Here is a 5,626-nt window from a genome sequence, read left to right as displayed (position 1 = left end):
CTGAGTTCCTTTGATGGACAAAGAAGCCTTTTCTCTTCTGGTTACCTAAATTTAGTCCGGGCCCCACCTGCTGCGGCCTTCCCATGCAACGCGGTTCCAGAAGCTCTGTTGAGGAAAAAAGACAGGACAAGACAACACCTTGGTTTCAGAGCTCAGTGGGCCTCCAATCCAGATGCTTGACGTTGACGACGACCACCTGAATACAAACAAGGACCGTTCCTAGGGCACGTGCCCCGCTCGCTTGATGCTTTGTGGACGCACTTCACGTGGCTGTGCGGTGAGGATTCCGGCGGAGGCAGGGCTCAGACCCACACCTGAGGTGTCTGCTTACGTATAACAGGAAGTTACCTTGATACGTGTGAAGTTACTTTCAACAGACCAAAGGTGGTTTCCAACCGAGTTTAGTTTCTTAGAAGCCACAGTCGGTTTTTCAGCATGCCATTCAGCTAAATAATTTCATGACAACGCGTGTCTTCAAATACCACCAAGAATGTATATAACTACACCTGTAAATAATAGTAGATACAGGCGAGTAAGAAATGGGCTTGCCTTCCAGCCAGCCACTCTCCCGAGGGCATACTAACACGAATCCCCTGAGTTAGAGCTGACGCTGAGACATTTGGGGACAACATAAGCTTCTTTCTGGGAGTTGGTCAGGTGCCGTCTTTTTCAGACCCGTGAGTGCCATTTAGTCCTTCAACGGTACTCACAACGCACGTATTAATCAATTATGAAATATGGTACTCATTCCCCGGTTGTTGACTTGGCAGAATCTAATCTACATGCAGCGTCTCTTCGTGAATATATAGCTGCTACCAAATTCTCTCTCTCCGGGGAGGGAGGGGGTCTTGCCCTTGTTAATCTTGGGCTAGGATCGTGTGGCCTTCAGCAGGAAGTAGAAACGTTCCGAAGTGTGGGCTGAACGAGGACGTGATGTCCCCCGCGGTGCTTGGACACAACCTTGCACTGTGTTCTGTGAAGAGTATACCAGCTGAGGATAATGTCGTGGGCAGCACATTTAGGATAATTTGGCCAAAACTTCCAGATGACATAGTCTCCTTTCTTTCCCCCTGAAACTTACGATTTCAGAGGTAATGGCTTTTTCTGTAATTTGCCTGGGCAGAAGAAATGGATAAGTTAGAAATAACACCCAATCTCTTCTATGTTCCTAGGGCAGCATCCCCTGGAATTTAGTGGGAAATCAAATGTATCAGCTTTCGTGCTCATAGGCACCATCACAGTAGTCTTTTCCGTTCATGGTGTACTTTCTGTCTTGTGTATATACTCTCTCCTTTTGGAAACAAATCTTGCCCTGAGGGTTTTATATTATGGCTTCAGAATTTTACTACAGTGATATTTGTGTATATTCCAGATTTCCATGGCATCTAATAGATGACGTAAGGCAGAAAGGCAAGGTTCCTAATGAACACGAAGTATTCCTTTGAGGGCTTCTTAAATTTCATTGATTTTCTCCGGTGGCTTTGTATTCCTATAACAAAATGTAGGTAGGAAGGGCTTAAATATTGATTGGCATTCGCCGTATGGTTAAAAATCGTGGCTATCATATGGGAGGGGTATTTATACAGAGAGTAGTTCCAGAAACAAACCCTACTGGTGTGAGAAATATAAAAATCTCTTTACGGAACACTAAGACCCGGGAGGGTTTCTTGAAGGATTCTTAAGTGGTACAAAAATATAATAGAGACACAATCATGGAATGAAATTACAGTAATGGGTTTTCTTTCAATTAGCACCCCGTGTGCCCTTATGGCATCTATGGCCATTATTGGATTCTGAATTTTAGCCAGATTATCCTGCTCGTTTTTATATCTAAGTTTGCAGCCCAAGAAGTAGCTCTAAGTGCCCATGAGGGCTGTACAAATTTCTCTATTATTGTGGGCACCAATTTCCGCAAACTGGAAGAGGAGAGAGAGTGGCTTGTCATTTTAGGGCACTACTTTAAAGGATGAAAAAGTGAGTCATATATATTGGGAAAAATACCACTTACACAAAAGTATTTACTTGCCAAAAGTGTGTATGTGTGCACACGTGTGCATGCGTGAGTAATTACATGGGCGTATGTGTCTTTGTGTGCATAAGTGTGTGCATGTGCTTGACGGTGTGTGCATGCATATGTGAAAGTGTGAGTATATCTCTGCATGCCTGCCTGTGTGTGTGCATGTATGTGAATGTGTATATATGTTTGTGTATGTGAGTGTTTGTGAGTATATGTGTGTGTGTGATCATGTGTGCATGCATGTGCACATGTGTGTGTGTGTGTGATAATGTATGTTTGTGTCCTGCTGTCCCATCACAGCGAGGAGGGCACACTGTCTGCTATGTCTTTTTGAGACCAGAATTGTGTGTATCTAATCTCGAGGTCAGCTCTACATAAACTCCCATCTTCCCACCCTGGTGACTTCTGGAAGGTCAAATCTAGTGAGGGGGTCATAAAAAAAATAGAGAGAAATGAAACATCCACGCAGGATGCATCAAGGAGGGTGAAAACGTAGAATTCTAACTGGAAGGAGACTGGAACCACCATTAATGTCTCAGAAATACTCCAGAATCTAAGGGCTCCCCTTTGCAAAGAACATAAGTCAAAACTCAAAGCATAATACTAAAAAAGAAGCAGTTTGGAAAACTAGTTTTGAAAAACATGAGGGAATATTCACGTAAATCCTAAGAAAGTTGTTCCATTCTGTGATGAATTACCGAGAAATACAAGTTCTTGAGTCTGCAGACCCATTATCAGAAAAGTTATAGATGTTTCATCTAGTATTGGGACATAATAAGATAAATGGGCTGGAACAAAAGGAATGCATTGGAGGGCGCCCGGGTGGCTCAGTCGGTGAAGCGTCTGATTCTTGATTTTGGCTCAGGTCATGATCTCACGGTTTGTGGGTTTGAGCCCTGTGTTGGGCTCTGCTCTGACAGCAAGGAGTCTGCTTAGGATTCTCTCTCTCTCCTTCTGCCCTTCCCCTGCTTGTGCTTTCTCTGTCTCTCTGAAAATAAATACACTTTTAAAACAAGGAATACACTGGCTTTAAATGAGATGTTTTTAAGGAAAAACTATGACAAGGCTGTATGTCCATCCAATGAGATTTATTCTCTCAACAAGAGCTGTTTGGCAGATTCAGCATAAATATGAAAATCCCACCCCTGAAGGACATAAACCTGTTTGTCTTAAGGCCGTTTTCTTCTCTGAAACAAAAGTATACTCATATATTCTTCAGTGTATATTATTTATATCTTGCAATTTTGGAAGGTGATAAGTATGCATTGTATATAAGATTGTGTGCCTTGTGGAAAAATAAAAATTGCACCTGCTCAAAACACAGTGGTCAATTACTGTGATATATCATTTCTTCTTTAATGGCTTTGATGATGCTGTACTTCAGAACAATGTTAACTGTTTCTCAAAACTAAAAACAATCGCCTTGATTTTCCATCCATGACAATGTCGTGGATATTTAATGGAAAGGAACAGAATGTAAGAATCTAAACCGTGATCTTGAATTCCGAAACCTACCAATCCCTCAGAATTCATGGCTTTCCACAGTAATGCTGTCAAGATTCCAGAATCAGTGTCACACATGGCCTTCCTCATGGAAAACCACTTTTTCATTATGGAAAATATTCAGAATGAAACTGTCCCATCAATAAAAAAAAAAAAGAAATCAAACTCTCCTTCCTTGCTTCCAAAACAGTATGGCTGCACTACTATCGTGAATTACCTGTTTCTAAACCTCATGGCATTTGCACGCATAAACAAAGGTTTGTGTGTGTGTGTGTGTGTGTGTAAGTGGAAACACACTTAGGGAAAGGGAGGTAAAAAAAAAAAGGGATGCCTCTAGCTAATTGAGGAGAACACACTAGCAAGTCCTACTTTCATTTAAAATAGCCAATTTCTTTCTAGTATTTATCTTTGATTTGATAACACAATTTCCTTGGGGATTGGAGCTCAATATGCCGTAAGTTTCAGGCATTACGATACCTTCTCTCTGTAATTAATTTGCTGCATGATACATTCCTATGGATAGTCACTAGGTTTGTGGGAACTAGTGATAACACGAAACAAACAAATATTAAAAAATTTGGGAAAGCTGTTGCTTGAGAGGATGTTTGTATTTATGTCAGGAACTATGCCAGATTCTGCATAAGTATACAAAATAGATACACCTTTGATAACTTCCAGTCTAAGGAAAACACGTCATTAAGGAAATAATCGCAATGCATTGCAACGAGGGCACAGATCAATGAATGCAACCTTTTCTAAAAGGTTTATCTATCCATTTACGTAGACATACTTTTAAAGGTATTTTCTCTATGTCTCTATGTTATACTTGAAATTACTAGAATAGTTAGAATAGCAGTACTCTAGTATTTGAAGATCATTAAAATGGCAACTAGTAAATGCTGTAAGTGACTTTGTGAGTTTCAAATAGTCAGGGAAGGCTGTATTTTGAAAGCCACATAATTTGGGAACAATATAGTCTTGGAATTATACCAGAGGATGCGACACTGAGAATTATGAACTGTGCTAGAAAGGTGTATGTAAAACACAGACCAAACTACAGGATCTAGTGTAGTTACTTTCAACAATGTCTATTGGACATTGGAACGAGGGAGGAGTTAGAACAGCTGGTTTGCAACCAATTCATTCGCTTCGTGCTCTTTACAGGTGGGACAGGAGCAAAGACAGGTGACTACGTAATAGCCTCCACTGGACCTCTGATAAATAATTTTTGGTTGGTGGAAGAGACCTTAGCAGGACAGACTACTAGCCTACTAGGCTAGATTACGTGTAATAAACCTGTAATCTATACAGATCTGTGCTTTGGGAGGGCATAAAATGGATACGTTTCAGAACTTAAATACTTTCCTTGCTGTTGGAGGTGACCTACAACTTCATCAGAAACGTTTCCTCAACTGTTATTTAGGGGAAGAAACTCCACGTCAGATGTGGGAAAGAAGGACTAGTGACCACCTGTGAGGTCTCAGATGACTCTCTAGTTCATCGAAGCCGTAGATTTTCCGTGTCCTTGAAGTTACAAATACAACTTGGTATTTCTAATGTCATAATGTACCTCAACCAGAAATTCACACCCGAAATACGCCTTTCGAGGCTAAGAGTTATTTACTGAAGAAAAGTATCAGCTAACTTTTGATGTAAAAACAACAGTGCTGCTATGGCTAGCACAAATCATTATAAAACCTCATGTTTATTGTTATACTGAGTGTTTTTATGTCCTGAGATCATACTCTCAATGAGCCTGTAAGTTAGTTGCATGAGATGGAAAAGTCAAGTTTGCCAGTGCCACTCACGACGTGGCAAGAAGTTGGGGGAAAATGTGATTATTACATGCAGAACGATGGAATTTCTCAGGATCGGTGTTCTGGGCGGTTGGTGAGCAAAAGAAGCTATCAGGGGGATGAACACTAAGCAGAGACTTGGGAATTAGATGGATGAATTAACTCCCAGTTCCAGTTGAGATTTGTGCGGTCTTGCGCAAGATGGGGATCTTTTCTGCATGACAGTATCCTCTGTAAAATACTGACAAAAAGAATGTCTATCACACAGAATCACTGGGCTCCTGCAACTGAAGTCCATACTCAACAAGTG

This window comes from Lynx rufus, unplaced genomic scaffold, assembly GCF_022079265.1.
Source record: "Lynx rufus isolate CCGP_SWC_20201006 ecotype Redwood Valley unplaced genomic scaffold, mLynRuf1.p SCAF_12, whole genome shotgun sequence".
Classification (NCBI taxonomy): Eukaryota; Metazoa; Chordata; class Mammalia; order Carnivora; family Felidae; genus Lynx; species Lynx rufus.
Note: the sequence above shows the minus strand (reverse complement) of the source record.